At 38.5% G+C, this 17,668-nt stretch overlaps 1 protein-coding gene across 3 annotated transcripts in view; it reads left to right on the plus strand.

Annotated features, from left to right (window-relative positions):
* The window catches only part of arhgap29a (Rho GTPase activating protein 29a), a 116,631-nt gene that overhangs the window by 30,368 nt on the left and 68,595 nt on the right, over positions 1-17,668 (plus strand). The window lies entirely within an intron of this gene.

Consider the following 17,668-nt stretch of genomic DNA (forward strand, 5'->3'; position numbering starts at 1 on the left):
TCAGTGTATGTGTGTGACTCACGTGTCAACTTTAAATATGTCATCTAATCCAATCGCTCTGAGTCATGAGGAATCTTTAGTTAAACATTATCTGATTAAATACCTTACCTGAGGTGTTGCGTCATCTATATGGAGACACAGCACACCGCTACGCGGTGAATCATTAGGTTAGTCTCACATAATTTTTTGGTTACTCTTACTTAGTTTATCATGTTGTCATGGAAGTTCATCTTTCTGGGAAACACTGGTATGGTCCTCAGAGAAAGCCTAAAAATGATTTCAGTGATTTGGATGTAAAATTAGCCTTACTTGGACTTTTCACCAACCATTCCGGACCTTCTTTAAAGGCTCTAACTCTCCTCTATTTAGACAGTCTATCCCACTGGGTTTTCTGGGATTGACTGTAAAGTGCTGCCAGTTGCGTCTTGCCTCCCAAAAATTCCTTTTATGGTTCTTCTAACACACTTGTTTTTTGGCCAGTGTAAATCATCCAAATTGTCCTTTTCCAACGTGGGAAAAAGGATCCTCTTTGAAAGATCAAGATACTTGAATGCTCAGTGACTCTCGAGGAGTATCTTCTCGATTTAATTGTAATAGTGGATACTTCTCTTGCGAACTAAGCTGCCTAAAAGGATTTATTACATTAGCTTAATTGCTGTTTTTTTAAATGCATTGCTCTTTTTTAAGATGAGCTAGAATTGGATCTTTGGAGGGATTAAAGTCCATTGTTTTGTGACAGGAGGTATCCTTTTTGTCTTTTAAAATGGAACATGTCATGACGTACGAAGCACCACAGGTTTAAACCCCCAATCATCGGGCAATGCACAATGTGCTCATTGTGTACAGGTGGCAAAGACATGCTAACTTGTCAAGTTTAATAGCCTTAACTGCACTGAGACTGATTTGTAAGCTGTTTTAAGTTTGGGACCCGAGGGAACATCCTTTCTGTGTTGCTCTTTCCTTCCCCCATGGGAAAGATTAATAGTTATGGCGCTCCTCCGACCTGTAGCAGCTGTTTGCCCCACAATTCAATACAATCCAGGATTCCCACCCTACTTGACAAATAAGGAGCTCTGTTAAAGGGTTGCACAGGTTTTTAAACTTTATTTTCAAAAATTGATTAATACTCAATACACAGTGCTTAGCTTTATGTGCTCTTAATGTTATGTAACTATAGTGGCTTGAACTTTGAAATACATTTTGGTTGGTCTTATATGAGACTGTACATTTTTATAGTGTTTTTCACCATGTCCAAAGCGCTTTACATTAGCGCACATTCACCTTTTCATGCACACATTCACACATGCTTATGTATTCTTTAGCGACAGTGATGCCTCATTTTTCACGGTATATGGAACCCCTCCCTCTCTTGGTTATCAAAAATCCGTGAAGTATAAGCGGAGCTTATTTTTAGTATTGAAATTTGATCCAGACAGCCACAAACTAATGCAAATCCAGCTGTTTGTATAGGCAATCAAAAGGGATCAGCTACAAAAGTTTGAACAAATTAAATAAAAGAAAAGGTAACTTTTACAGTAAAAAGTAACTACAGTGATATCTCACCAACACCTCAAAATCGAAAATCCGCGAAGTAGCGGTGGAGGTTATGTTAAAATTATTTTTGTTTTTGGCAGGTGTTCAATTTATTTTTTTTAGATTTAACAGCATTGGAAAGAAATACATATAAGATATGTTTTTTCCTTTTTGCCCAAAATATATTTTTGAAAAAAACAACAACCTTATATGTATATGTATATTTTTACAAATGGTTTTTAAGCAATGCAAACGTAATAATTATGATATAAATTAGATATATATTTAAAAGAAAACAATGAGTTGTACATGTATACATGCCTATATCTTACAGTATTTTATTTTAAAATGTTACTATTAATTTAAAAAAAGCCTTCATGATTAAATGTTTATTTTCCCTTTTGACGTGACAACTCAGTTGTATGATGCTGCTTCAAGTTTAGAATTATTATGAATCATCATCATTAGAATATTAATGAATTAGAACCACATTTGTCCTCCAGCAGAAACTATGTTAAAACAAAAATATATATTTCCCTCCACTATCTTTTTCCATTTTCAAACATGTTTGAAAAAGCTCCAGGGAGCCATTAGAGCGGCGCTAAAGAGCTGCAGGTTGCTGCCCCCCTGGCTAAACACTTACCACATGTACCATAGGTGACAAGATTGGCACATGGGACAGAGAGATGGTGGGTGGGAGAGAAGAAGAGTGGTCAAGGAGGAGTGTTAATGAGAAGGGGGTCGGATAGATAGGATGAGGCCAGTCCGTGAAGAGTTTAAAAGTGATGATGAGGATCTTATAGTTGATTCGTTTTACCGGTAGCTAGAGCTTAGATCTTGAGCCCGAACCTAAATCGGGTCGGGTCGGGCCCATAATGTCAATTATTTACGTTCGGGCCGGGTCGGACTTCTCTCTCGTTAATTTTTTTTAATGAATATATATTCATATTTATACTAAAACAATATATGGATGTTAGACTAAGGAAACAAGGACTTGTTAGAAAATAAATAATTTGTTCAAATCAGTAAATAAAATACTCAAGTCCCCGTTCTGTATCAGCAGCTTTAAACTACATTGAATTAATTTAATGTTGTGAATCAACCAGTAAAGTTGTTAAAATAATTTCGCTTTTGTCTACTTTCGAAATGTGAAAGTTTTAAAACGTTTTCTAATGATAGAGATTTTGAAGATTTTGCCGATTTAGGAGTATTTTAGATAAAAAGTTATGTTCGCTCGGAAGGTTCGCTATAACAGCCTTTCAGAGAAGTCTACTACTTCAAAATGGCGGCTGTTCACTAACGGCGGCAAGTCTGTCATTTCGCATCTAGTTGTATATACATAAGATATCTACTGTAGCATTATGTTAACGTAGTTTGTAGCCGTAGCGGCTGTCGGCAGCAGTGAGGTATTATTGTTTTTTTTTTCATCTAGCGGCATGAGTTGAGCCAGAGCTGGGAGTTGAGTATTGTCATTACCCGGGTAATGATTCATGACTCAGGTAAAGAAAAGCATGATGTTTACTCTTGGTCCATTTTTTTATTGCGTCACGAAGACCGCGCTGACTGTGTTTTATTTCTGCTTTACTTGGCATATTTCAATAAATGGAATTTGGATTTTTGTGAATCGTTTTCAAATCTTCCACTGCCGAATTGTGAATACCGTATTTTCCGGACTATAAGTCACACCTGAGTAAAGGTCGCACCAGCCAAAAAATGCCCAATGGGGAGGAATAAAACATCCATAAGTCGCACTGGAGTATAAGCCGCATTTTTGGGGGAAATTTGATAAAATCTGACACAAAAAAAGATATGTCATCTTGAAAGTCCACCTAGCTCTTAGCCCACGATTAGCTTTTTTTGTTTTCTTTATTTCAGTAAGAGTAACCTCATTTCGCCAGTCTCTTACAAGTTTCTCGCGAACTCCAAACTTTCTTTCTGCTGGTCGATGCTGCTTTTCAAATGCATATTTCAGTAGTTGCAGCTTGTTATCTGTAGAATATGATGTTCTTTTCAGTGCCATTTTGTTCAGCCCTTCTGTTTTTGTTTTTATAAGTTACCGTCAATGTTGAAACACAGGCATTGACCGCCCTCTTGCGGTTTAGTTTGAAAATAACATGTGAAATTATATAATAATGTGTTAATAATTTCACACATAAGTCGCTCCAGAGTATAAGTCGCACCCCAACTCAAACTATGAAAAAGACTGCGACTTATAGTCCGAAAAATACGGTAATCTAAAAATCGGAAACACCTCTAATTTTTACATATATTTTAGGGCTGTCAAACGATTAAAATTTTTAATCGAGTTAATTACAGCTTAAAAATTAATTAATCGTAATTAATCGCAATTCAAACCATCTATAAAATATGCCATATTTTTCTGTAAATTATTGTTGGAATGGAAAGACACAAGATGGATATATACATTCAACATACGGTACATAAGGACTGTATTTGTTTATTATAACAATACATCAACAAGATGGCATTAACATTATTAACATTCTGTTAAAGCGAACCATGGATAGAAAGACTTGTAGTTCTTAAAAGAAAAATGTTAGTACAAGTTATAGAAAATATATATTAAAACCCCTCTTAATGTTTTCGATTTAATAAAATGTGTAAAATTTTCAATCAAAAAATAAACTAGTAGCCCGCCATTGTTGATGTTAATAATTACTTACACAATGCTAATGGGTGCTGAAGCCTATAAAATCAGTCGCACCGAAGCGCCAGCAGAGGGCGGCAAAACTCCATAAAACACAATTAACAAGTGAGCGTTTCACTGGACTGTCATTTAAATTTGTCTGAGCGGGGCATCTGCTTTAATTGCGTCAAATATTTTAACGTAATTAATTAAAAAAATTAATTAACGCCCGTTAACGCGATAATTTTGACAGCCCTAATATATTTACATATATTTTACATATATAGTCATAAAACAGAGTTGATGTTATATTATTATGACTAATAATAAAACACAATGCTTTCAAAGCAGACATTGGATCTGTAAACTGGAAGTTAATTGTGAAGTTCAAAAAGATTGCTGCCTGGAACAATTCAGGAGAAAAGCTGCTTAACATTTCACCACTCACCTGAAAGGAATTAGGGATTTGTATACACAAAAACAGGATCTGGCATTCATGAACAAAAATTTGCGAGGAGCTGGATGAAAATAGAACCATGGGACCAACACAAGTCCAGAAATTTGAAAACAAAGTGAACAATGCCCAATACTGCAATACAAAACGATCCAATTTTAACCCTCTGAATAAATAAAAATATCTAAAAACCTTTCACTACCCTCCCCACACAATCCCATCACGGTGCTGGGTAGCGGCTGCCAGTCAGGGACCTGGCCACTATAATATGGTGGTAGTTGGATCCCACACTTCCATTTGGCGGGACCCCCTCTTCGTTTGGGCTGTCGGTAGTGGGGGTGGGGGCCGTGTTGACCTCTCGGCACTCTCCTACTTCAGCCTTCCTCTCTCTTCTCTACTCAGGCGGCCTCCTTGGGCCCCAGCACGGCGCGCTGGCTGGGTGCCGCCAGGGTTTCACTCCCTTAGTTGGGGATCCTGTCCTGCCCCAGGCCTCGTTGGGGTCCCGCGGTTTGTCGCGTCGGTTTGGGGGTAATGGCTGGGGGTCCTTGTGAGCGGGCGGTGGTGGGGCTAGCGTGAGGGGTGGTGATGTGTCCCCTCATCTCTTCCCCGAGGGCCAGTAAATGGGGGCGCAAAAGGTCCGTGTGACCGACCGCCCTGGGTGCCGGGGGGGATGGCCCCTTTGCCGGAGTTGCAGTAGGAAGGGTGGGCCACGTTCACCTCCCGCCCAGTTGGCTGGGGCGGTGCCAGGTCCCTGGGGCGGCCCATGCGCAGCACTTCCACTTTTCTGCAGGACTATCGCACGTCTGAGTGGGTTCACGCATGACTGGGTGCAATTAGACACACTCAGTTAGAGACATTGTCGGTGCTAGGATTAGCGATCAGGTAACATAGAGTTGGATGTCAACATAACCACATTTACATGTGATTGGCATAATACTGTGTTCCACACCTTACTTTGCTGATTTGTGTACACTTCACCCCGCCCAATCACATCCCCTTTGACTTGCCTCCCCTCTGTTTTCCCCTCGGTTATCAGGCCCCCACATGGTCTCCACGGGTAAATTTAAATAGCTAATGATAGCACCACTATGTTCATTGGTAGCATAAATGAGTAAAAATGTATTTTTGTTTTTCCCGTCTACTGTCTGCATCCTTCCTTTCTGTCCCCCCATAACCCCTACCCATTCACTGCTTTATCCTAATGAATAAAACATAATGAACAACCACAATGGGAGTATATGAAAACTCCCATGTCATACATTAAAACTGTTCAGACTATAAGAACACTCAGATTCCTATTCCCCATGTCTGAGCAGCTGAAGACAGATTAAAAAAATAAAAACCTTTCATTTGTGTTTTTGCTTTCAAGTAGATGCTAAATATAGTTGAGAAAGGTACCTTAAGTACATTATAAAATAAGAAACAACAATAATAAATAGATGATAATAAAGTAAAATAATAGAAAAATGTAATAATTGAAAAAAAAATATGTATGATGCAAATTTGCGACAACAGGCATGTAGTATACACACATTTAGAGCTGTAACAAATACTCGAGCAACTGGAGTAACTCGAGTTTAAAAACTGATCCAAGTAATTTTATTCACCTCGAGTAATCATTTAATTTTGACAGCTCTAAGCATCACTTTTTGCCCGTACTACTTTGAATGCGGGACAATGCAAAAAAAACCCAAAAAAAAACCTTACTGCAGCCGACAGCCACTACAAACGCCGCCGACGTTGCTAAAAACTAGCCCGCATGATGCTACGGTGGTATATATATATATATATATATATATATATATATATATATATATATATATATATATATATATATATATATTATAATATATATATATATAAATATATATATATATATATACATATATATATATATATATTTATAAGATCTAAAAGTTTTATGAGTGAAAGCAGTGAATTAGTCTTTTTTTTATTCTAGTTACATCTGAGATGCAATTGTTGGCTGTTTTCAACAGTGTACATCGAAAATAAACACATTGATTGACTGAAAACGGTTCAATATTAGATGAAATGTCTTGTTTTCTCATGTATATTGATAATTGCTCTTCACCTAAAAACATATATGTTTTATCCGATTACTCGATTAATCGATAGAATTTTCAGTCGATTACTTGATTACTAAAAATATTTGATAGCTGCAGCCCTACACACATGTGACAGTTTTCTTTGTCTACACAAAAAATACAATATTTTTTGCACAATGAGCCCTTAAGACACACAACATTTGAGAATATTTTTTATCATTAGCTTAATTTGACGACTTGCATTGAATGCAAACATTCGGAATTATGCCTTTGCTTCAATACACTCACCAATGTGAGCATTAGTCAATTGCCTTGAAAAGTGATCTGCTATTCATCCAAGTCACAACAATCACGACAGTTTTCTTAGAATAGTAACACCATTATTTTTTTTAGAGTGCTTTCAGGGGAACTGAACATGTGACCTTAATGCAAGGTTATGGAGGCAAACAGACTGAAGTATTGCCAGGACCAACTGGAATCCGTAATCTTTTGGGAATCAATTGACGTCCCAGTGAACTGTAAGAAAGGCAACGAAGGAAATTGGGTCTATTGATGTGTGAATGAACTTGCCGAGTCACGCGGCCTATAAGAAACAATACCTGCATAAGTAACCCTGAATCACCATTGAGCAAAGTTAGCTGAGTTGATATTTCTATTACTGCTTCAGGGTCAAAACATTTTAGTTTGAAGCATTAAAGTGTTAGCTATGTATTTACATTATATTTGTTAACTAATTGCAATTCCTGTGTCTGCTTTAATCTTATTATTTCTGAACAAAAAACAATTTCATACAAACCTTTTTTTTTTTTTTTTTTTAAACCTGTCCTGATCAGTTTTTTGACACGGAGAATGGAAATCTGAGTGTACATCTGATCTGAACAGTTTTAATGTAACACATTATGTTATGAGTATGGAATACTCCCATTTTGATTATTCAACATGCCTCGTTTATTAGTTGAAAGTAGCCAACAGGAAGGATTTATGAGGGAAGAGAAAAAAAGGAGAGAGACAGAAAAGGAAGAAGAAGAAGTACAAACAATAACAAAAAATACATTGAACGCCTACACTAACTATGAATATGTTGGTGCTGTCGTTAGCTAGTTGTATTTCCAGTTGAAGGAGGGAGAGTCAGAAAGATAAGTGATTGGGAGGGGTGGAGTGTACACAAATCAGCCATGTAAGATGTAGAACCCAGTATTTGTGTGAATCCTTTGTGAGTCTGAGTATGCTGGTATCCTATTTTATGCTATCCGATCGCTCATCCTAACACCGAGTTTTACTACTTGAATGTATTTAATTTCACCTTGTCATGCGTGAAACCCATCAGACATGTGATGGTCCTGCAGACGAGTGTAAATGGCGGTCCCAGGGTCGCGGCCCTTACCCAGCCAGTGGGGGGGGGGGGGGGGGGGGGGGGGGGGGGGGCAGCGCAGCCCATCTCTCCTCCAGCAGCCCAGCAAGGGGGCCAGCGTCATCACCCCGGGATCCAGGGTGGTCCCCCAGGCCATCCGCGACCCCATCGAACGGCCTTCTGGGATGGGACGAGGGGACGCGCCCCCCCCCCCCCCCCCCCCCATGCCCACCGCAACCCCTGCCCGCCCAGCCGGCCTACGAACAAACCTTTATCATTCGGTATAGTTCAGCTTAGGGATTTCCCGATCCGATCACGTGAACGGAAATCGGGCCGATTGAGACGTTTTTCAGATGATCTGAATCAGGTGAAGAGGATCAGGTTTTTAATTTAAAAAAATACATCATGCTCGTACAGCCTCTCACCCTCCCTCCTGCTAGCTCAGGAGTGCACCAAACTTTTTTTTCTTGGTCACCAGTGCAGCTGTTTGGTACTTAAATTTAACAATGATTGACAGGTTTGTAGCGTTGATCTAGCGAGAGAAGGCTCGGTAGCTCTACGATCAACACCAGTCTGTGGCAACTCATTCAAGTAAGAAGCTGTTCTCGGCAGTGTGAACGTCAAAGCGTGAGTGAATTTGAGTGGACTCACTCAATGAAGCATTCAATAAAGACGATCATTTTTCTACATTATTCTTGCTTAAAAATAATTCACATTACGAAGGCGGCACGGTGGAACAGTGGTTAACACGTCTATCTCACAGCTCCGGGATCGTGAGTTGAATCCCGACTCCGGCTTTCCTGTGTGGAGTTAGCATGTTCTTTCCATGCCTGCATGGGTTTTCTGCGGGTTCCTGCCACATCCCAAATAAAAACGTGCATGGTATGCTGATTGAACGCTCCAAATAAGTGTGTGTGTGTATTGTTGTGTGCCTAGGTTCATACTGCAGGTCTTAATACACAATGCCGTCATATCTGTTTTTTTGGTGTGCCTGTTCAGACTGCCTTTGTCCACTGAGCTAGTGTTGTATCGGTCGTGAACGATTCGGTCTTTTTGAACGAATTGTTTGGGTGAACGAGACCGAACTAATCAGCATCTGCACTGATTAGTTCTATGAAGTTAGGGCTTGTTCGCTGCGTGGGAGGGCGTTGCGCAAGCGGCAGCGTCTTCTGACATCACACACGACCAATCAGACGCCAGCCTCATCGCGGGCAGGGGAGGGAGCGGAAACAGAATCAGGGCGTCTGTCACTCACTTCCACGTGTAGCCAATAAGCAGCCAGCGTGCACGCAAGGGGGCAAGACTGAGTTATGTCACTTCCCGTTCAGTGACTCGGTCCTCCGGTTCCTGACCTAGCTTGCTGCTAACTTGACTTTCCATTAATGCGGTGAACGAGTCAAAAAATGGAAGGAAATTACTTTGTCACATATTTGTTAATGTGGAGCCTATCAAATGCTGCTCAAACAGACAAAACACCACACAAATCTAGCGAGCATGGTTTAGTGTACTACTGTTCTCAACAGACTCGGGACTACCTATGACTGACAACATACTATCAAATTTACAGTAGTTGAAACACGGGTAGCTAAAAATAAAAAAAATTAAAAAAAACACTGGTAGCTACGAGGCAAGCAAAAGTGAGCTGCGGTCGCGTGACGGCACTCACGGCAGTGAAGGGGGCAGAGAACTGTCACTATATGGAGGCTTCATGGCAGCGATATTTACCTCATATGCGCGCAGAAAAAATATTTAGTATTATCACCATCATACTGATTTGCAATGAAACTGTATATACATGTCAATTTTTTCCGACTGTTTTATTTATTTATTTTTTTTCGTATCAGAGCTTGTCGGGTGTTGGTTGATTTGACAAATTATGTCCATCCGTCCATCATGTGCTACTCAAAAACAACGCACGCGGACACGGGAGATGTCGCAATATGTCTACATTTTTCTTAACAGACTAATGAGAGTAGAAAGGCAACATCGTAAAGAGCAAACAATTATTTCTCGTCAGCATTTGACGATCTGAGATGAAGGGGCGACAGGAGAGCTGACCGGATTATTTTATTTGTTAATACCAGTGCAAAAATTCAATACGATCATCTTAATACTGATTTGCAATTAAACTGTCGAATATCAAAATGTAGTATTGTTTTTATTTCAGAGCAGCACATTTGACAACTAGCTATTTACACTTCAGTTTTAACAATAAAATAATAGCGATGAGCATAAAAACAAAAATACAACAGAGCGAGAGGTAAATATGATGTGTTGGTCGTTCCATATTTAGAAATTAAACTTTCGATTTATTTTTATTTTCGTGACAGCAAGCATGCTGCGTTGGCTGGTAGCAGCAGCATTGTGTATGTGATCAAGAACATGCTAAAGAAAGTCCGTGCCCCCCCATCCCCTACTCCCCTCACAAAAGGAAAATGTTTAACCGTGTCCTAAATCGAAATGCAAGCACGAGCCATGACTTTGAGCCCATAGAACTAGGACAGACGACGCGGAAGTTCTCCCTCGCTTATGCAGCAGCAGGAGGGAGACGAGGCTGTCTGTGAAAGCAGAATGATACCGCCTGTCACTCATTTCTGAAACTACGACGAGCGGTGCCTGTGTGCAAGAGAGGGAGGGACCAAGCAATGTCACTTCCCGTTCAGTTATACTGCGAAGCGGTCTTTGGTGATTCGTTCGGCAACATCACTTCCCGTTCAGTAACCGAACGATTCGTTTGGGCGGGGAGGGAGATGAGGGGGGCGAACGATTCGTTGAACGATTTGTTTGAACGATTTGTTTGAACGATTTGTTTGAACGAGTCTTTTTACTGAACGAACTGAAATGGATTCGTTTCCTCAAGTGAACGACAGATAATGCACAGCCATCGCTGCCCTCCTGCCTGCCGCTCTCGCTCTTTGCTGACGTAATTGCTGAATGAATTCCGATTTAGGAGACTTTACAGTTCAGACCGCCGACACATTCTGGAAAAATGTTGCCCAGATCGGATTTAAACCTTACACGAAAGTGACCCATATCGGATTTTAAAATGGTCAACTTCTGAGCGACTTGTCACGTTCAGACCGTCAAGTTAATGCCTCACTCCAGTCGGAAAAACACCAAAAAATCGGATTTGTGCATCAAGACCTGCAGTATGAACCTACCCTATGAGCCCTGCGACTGGCTGGCAACTTGTTCAGGGTGTACCCCTCTTTCATCCTGGAGTTGGCTGTGATAGGCTCCAGCACCCCCGTGACCCTCGAGAGGTTAAGCAGTTCAGAAGATGAATGAATTATAAGAATGTTAATATAAAGAGTGATTAAAAGTATGGTGTTAAAGGTGATACAATGAAAAATGTGGATGCCCTACATTTTGTGCTAAAGAAAAAAGTTAGGCGCACCAGTGCAAGCAATGCAAAAAGTGTGGAGCCTTAGCAATATATACCGCAATGTCCATTTTGGGTATGAATGTGTGCACAAATGCTTGTTCGTCTCCTTGTGCTCGGCGATTGGTTGGCAACCGATTCAGGGTGTACCCCGCCTACTACCCATAGTTAGCTGGGATTGGCTCCAGTACCCGCCTGACCCTAGTGAGATTAAGCGGCTCGGAAAATGAAGAATGAATGTTCATTTTTTCCATTATCGTTCAGGCCTAACATTTTTTAAATTTTTATTAAGGGCTAAAAAGTAAGAAAATATTATACAGAAATACAATGGCACTGCCACAAGATACAAAAATATATGGCGGAAAACACTCAGGTGACTTGAAGTTCTGTTCTGAGACCCCCAATTTGGCCAAATTTCAAAATTTTCCAATATGCATGTGTGATACATTATTGGAAAGCTTAAAATCTCAATTTTCTAGAGGAAGAAAATTTTTGAACAGGAGGGCATTTAAAAAAAATAAAAAATGTAAACAGCAAAACCTTAACTGGAGGTGAGAACACGCAAGAGCATAATTATAGACGTCATGATTTTAACGAGATACTATCACGTACTTACCTCTTTTGGATCCAAAAACTCCATGTAGCATGCCATGTATCACCGAGTGTCAAGACACAGCTGTGAATGGCCACAGCCTGATTTTTTTTAAGGGATTTTATGGGTTAAACATGGTTGTATAACAAGGGTCGCGATGCAGAAATCGCAGACATCAAGGAGTGGTCGAGATTTTCATTTTCATATATATACCCTTTTAAATGTTTTTTTTTCCAATTTTTCTTTGTTTGTATCGATTATTTATCCTCTAAAATATTGGGTCAAAAGCGAATTCTTTGTTTGTATCAATTATTTATCCTCTAAAATATTGGGTCAAAAGCGAAAGTAATGAAAAAAATACAAATAAGTGATAGTTATGAGGTAGATATCCATGACTTTTTTTCAGACGCTAATTGTTTCATTGTACGTAATTCATTTCGAATAATAAATATGATTACTTACCTTCTTTTATGGCTAGATTGAAACAAAAGCGGTTGCGCCAACGTCTGTAAACGGGAGTTTCCAAAGTAAAATGGACAAATTAAAAATAGTTTGGGGACTTAATGCGCCATGAATCTGCTATTGCAGCATATAGACATATTGTTCTATCAAAAAACAGCTGTTCTTTTTGGCTTAAAATACAGCAGTTTATTTTAAAGAGGGGTGCAAGTGCAGAAACTGCTTTTTCAGCCTTGTCTGTGTTTTCCATGTACATTTTATATTCCGCAACACTCCCGGAAAAAGCGGAAGAGGAAGTAATGCAAAGAGTACAATACTGTAACATGTTTGGAACTTTTTAACTTTTTGTAACATGTTTGGAACTTTTTAACTTTTTTTTTTCGGATCAGATTGGGACTTGGTATCAGCAGATTCTCAAAATCAGGTGACTTGGACACGGACTTGGGTGTAAAAATATGTGATTGGGACATCCCTAGTTCAACTTTACCAATTATGTAACCTTTTCAAAATACTGTAATCCAAGCCAGTGCTTTGTTTACACAATCAAAGCTTCTCTTTAAGCCTTCATGCTTTGTTAAGAAAGCTTTGCTGTAAAGTAACATTTTACCGAATTAAATTCCTCAATAGTCTTGAAAGTAACTCTGACTAAAGGGTGGGCTTTCACATTCACAAAGCCCATTCATTCATGATCAAAATGACAGTAAAGCCAGATAGCCTCCCCTTGTTCTCAGACATGGCCCCTCACCTCCTTGTTCTGTCCATTGACAGGTGCACTAAAAGGGGGCCGTGTCTGCTTCCTGGCCTGCTGATGTTCCTTTGCGTTCAATACACATTATGGAGAACAGACATGAGTTGTTTTTTTTTTTTTTTTGCGATAACGCTTGAGCAGTTCGGCCTGCCAGAACGAGATTGCACGGTGGGGGGATCTCTGTTTTTTCTTAAAGAAAGCCGAGAGCATAGTTAGAATGCCGGCTTTCAGAGGTTTGCATCAACAGTAGATGGTAGAGGTGGTGATGTGGGGGATCTATCTAAGAGAGATCTGTCTTTCTTCACTGGGACAGCCAGCTCCTGAGCAAAATAGGGGGAAAACAAATTCTTCACTCCACACTGAGCATGCCATTTATATGCTAATAACTGTGGATTAAATAAAAGAGGAACATGAGTAAAGAAAGCTTGGGGCATTAACATTATTTTGTAATCTTTGGGTTATGCGATACTTGACCCAACATACGATAGATAGGTCTTTTTTAGTGGTGTAAATACATGCATTCAATTTCTACTACCTTCCTTTCTCAAATTACTTCAAGTTCTTTAGTATTATTTTACTATTCACTTTGGTTTCCTATGCTAAAAGCTAACAGGCTTGAAAAGGGGAGTAACCACCTTAATATCAGTATAAAAGCCCCTCGTTTTGATAGAATGTGCTCTCCAGTATATCTGGCCTGCAGATATTTTGTTTAATATAAATATGACCTTTCATTTACAGTGATCCCTCGCTACTTCATGCTTCAAACTTCGTCCCTCGGTCCATTGCACATTATTTTTCAATTAAATTAATAAATGTTTTACAAATTATTTTATTTCAAAACATTAAGAGATACAATTCATTGTTTTCGTTTATATATATATACTGGACTGTCTCAGAAAATTAGAATACACAATATTCTAATTTTTTGAGACAGTCCTGTGTATATATACAGGACTGTCTCAGGAAATTAGAATACACAATATTCTAATTTCCTGAGACAGTCAGGAAATTAGAATATTGTGTATTCTAATTTCCTGAGACATTCCTGTATATATACACAGGACTGTCTCAAAAAATTAGAATATTGTGTATTCTAATTTCCTGAGACAGTCCAGTATATGTGTGTGTGTATATATATGTCATTTATATATTTTTATATATATTATATTTATATAAATCTGCATATGCATACATTATACTTTGGGAGGAAAAAGGAAAAAACATGTCTTATATGTATCTCTTTCCATTGCGATTAAATCAAAATAAATACATTGAGCACACCAAACAAACAAAAAAAAAATGGGAAGGGGGGGTGTCCCACAAAAAGTGAGGATCACTGTATTTACTTTTTACTGTAAAGGCATAGGCGGAGTTTGACTTTTGGGGCAGGGGGGGCACAACATGTTGATGACCCCGAATCGCAGTGTGAGCAATACAATTAACTTACAAGAATATTTATAATAATAGGTTGAAAGTGAGCGTTTTTTGTGTTCCATCATTTTTAGGGAAATCAGGGAATACAATTTTTAATGGCGGTAACTACATGGGCAAGAAACCGGTGGTGGCTCTGTTGTACAATTAGCGTTTTTAGTGGGGCAAATTGAAACTTTGCTCACCATTTTGGCGGTGTACATTTTCAATCCTTGGTTCTTGCTCAGTAGTTGTTGTGGCTTTTGAAAGCTTAGGTTTGAAAAATGCATCTCCATCTTGCCTCTTCGGTCCTCGGCTGGTTTTGGCTAAGCAAAGCAAATGACCGTCTAAGGTTCTAGTCGCATGTTCTGTTCGAAAAATAATTTTGACCCATTATAAAAATATCTTTTTTTGTTCATTTCATTCATAACTTTCATAGACAATATTTTACCGCAAAACTCTTAATTTTAAAATAATTTATAGGAAAGTCAATTACATGCAGTGACACTTTTCGGCCACCAGGGGGGCATTTACAGGCCACTTTTTGTTCATTTAAGGGCATTTACAATATTTGTCTATTCCGTCACCCTCCCAGTTCAAATGAATTGGTCATCTACTAGTGATGAACTTAATTCAATTCACAGCAGAACTATGAAAAGACCTTGATTTTTTTGTTCATTACTTGTATATTAAAATGTAATAGAATCATTTCCTGACCCATGTATCGATAATTGTCATCGCGCCATGATGTTAGATCATCGTTATCGTGAGCCTTGCATCGCAAATTGTATCGCATTGTCAGGTACCCAGAGGTCCCACCCCTAACAACAAGTCTATTGGTGTGTACTCTTAGTTTAAGCAATGTAATTAGTTGCTATTAACCCTACGCACCCTCCCTCTGCCATGGCCTGTCTCCGTTCCTGCGCTCTCTTTGAAGCAAAGACAAGAAATTGCTCTTGTGATTTGCGATGCAGTTAGCTCGGAATGGAATACTGCCAAGTCCTTTTTTATCAAGCAGGCTCTGTTCATTCAAGTCATTGATACAAAATTATAATGGTAACTAGTTCCTCCCCTTCTGCCTCATGTGGTCGAGCAGCTACATTTAAATTGACGTTTACAGTAAATACATTTAAGCCTGACGCGATTTGCAATAAGTCAATAAATCGCATGGTAAATAAAAAATGAGGGCGATAATTTTCCCTGCTGCGATTTATCGCTGCGTCCAAGCGTGCTTACATTTTTGCGTGTGTGTGTGTTGCACTCGGCACACGTGCGTGTTGATAGCATATGAGACTCCAATTCCTTTCACAGACGTTTATTGGTCATCAACACACCTAAGAAAGTTAAGACGTACAAAATAAGGAAACACATCTATATTAAACATTGTGAACTTTAGCACTGCCACATTAAGGCTAATGAAAAAAAGACAATGCACGAACCACTTTAGCCTGGTATAAAACATTGGCAGACTTCTCCAAAACACAAACTTGGGGATAAAAAGGTGACACTTCAAACATGAAAACTTTATTACTGACACCACATGCATGACGAAAATAGTGGACAAGTGCAGTTTTTTTTTACTGAGTGTAAAGCTTACGGTTAGCGGCTTAGCAAATGTGCATCCGGTAACCATTTCAAAATAAAAGCATGTCATGTTCAACATGTAAATAAAGATTTCTGGAGTTAATCCCACATAGCTTTAAAATGACACCAATTATGAAAAATCCAATTGGCAGTGAAAAATTTGGCTTCAGAATTGCTAACGTGCACTTTGCAGGAGAAGATGAAAGTCATTTTGGATAAATTAAACACTTTTGATTGGCTATAACTGGCAGAGAACAAAAATGGCGTTGGGTTTCTCACCTATTTCATATTCTGCACTTAGCTAGCTTTCAAATGACTCGTTATGCATTGCATGTTTTTAAAAACATTTTTTTATGTAATTTGTTTTATTTAAGGACAACAATTTATTGCATTTGACTGGATGATTTATTAGGATTTATTGTTGCTACATTAGTGGTTGAATCGGTTTTTTAAAAATTGACAATAATATTGCGTATCATCAATAATTTATGAGACAATATATCGCCTACTAAAAGTTGTTATCGCGACAGGCCTACATAAAAGAATGGATGAGAAAATCCAGGTGGGATACATTTAGATTATATCATAGACTTCATAATGTATTGACATGACACAGGATCATAGACTTCATAATATATTGACATGACACGGGACACAGGGCCGATCCGTAGGGGCCCTATTTTCATTCTTTCATTCATTCATTTCCAAAACTCCAAATTCAAATATTATGAATTATAAACATTCAAAACCAAAGCTGCAACTGACCTAAAACCAAAACAGCCATCAAAAAATTAAAGTCGTTCCCTTATAAAATCCTGATTATTTTTTAGATTTTACACTTGATACATAAAAATCACTAAATGCAGAGATAATCACCTATACTTTCAGGATCAATAGCAATATTTAACATATACAAGTTTTTGCTCAAAATAGCAACTTAATTTTTTTTCAACAGCTAATAAATCACTCAATTTTCACATCAGAAACGTAATACTTGAGGAAAACATGCAGAATTAATTATAAATAATTTATAGATTATTAATAAATTCTATATGCAATCACAAATTATTATATAATAGAATAGCCCTTTATTGTCATTATACAGTCGTATAGTTAGTTATATAGTTGTAGAGAATGAGGCTATCGGCCGTCTGACGTAAACAGAGCTTTTCTGGTGAAAATTCTTGTGAATACATGTTTAAATCCCTGAATTCTTCATAGATATGGACGTTAAACAGTCTCGATTCTTGGTTAAAAGCAAAGAAACCGTGCAGTTAGCATTCATTTTATGTAAATATGTCAAAGTACAATGCTACTCTGTTAGCGAATGAGGCTAGCGGCCGCCTGTTGAAAACAGAGCTTTTCTGGCGAAAATCCTTGTGAATTAATGCTTAAATCCCCGAATTATTCATAGATATGGACGTAAAACAGTCTCGATTCTT

This window comes from Corythoichthys intestinalis, chromosome 20 (assembly GCF_030265065.1).
Source record: "Corythoichthys intestinalis isolate RoL2023-P3 chromosome 20, ASM3026506v1, whole genome shotgun sequence".
Taxonomy (NCBI): domain Eukaryota; kingdom Metazoa; phylum Chordata; class Actinopteri; order Syngnathiformes; family Syngnathidae; genus Corythoichthys; species Corythoichthys intestinalis.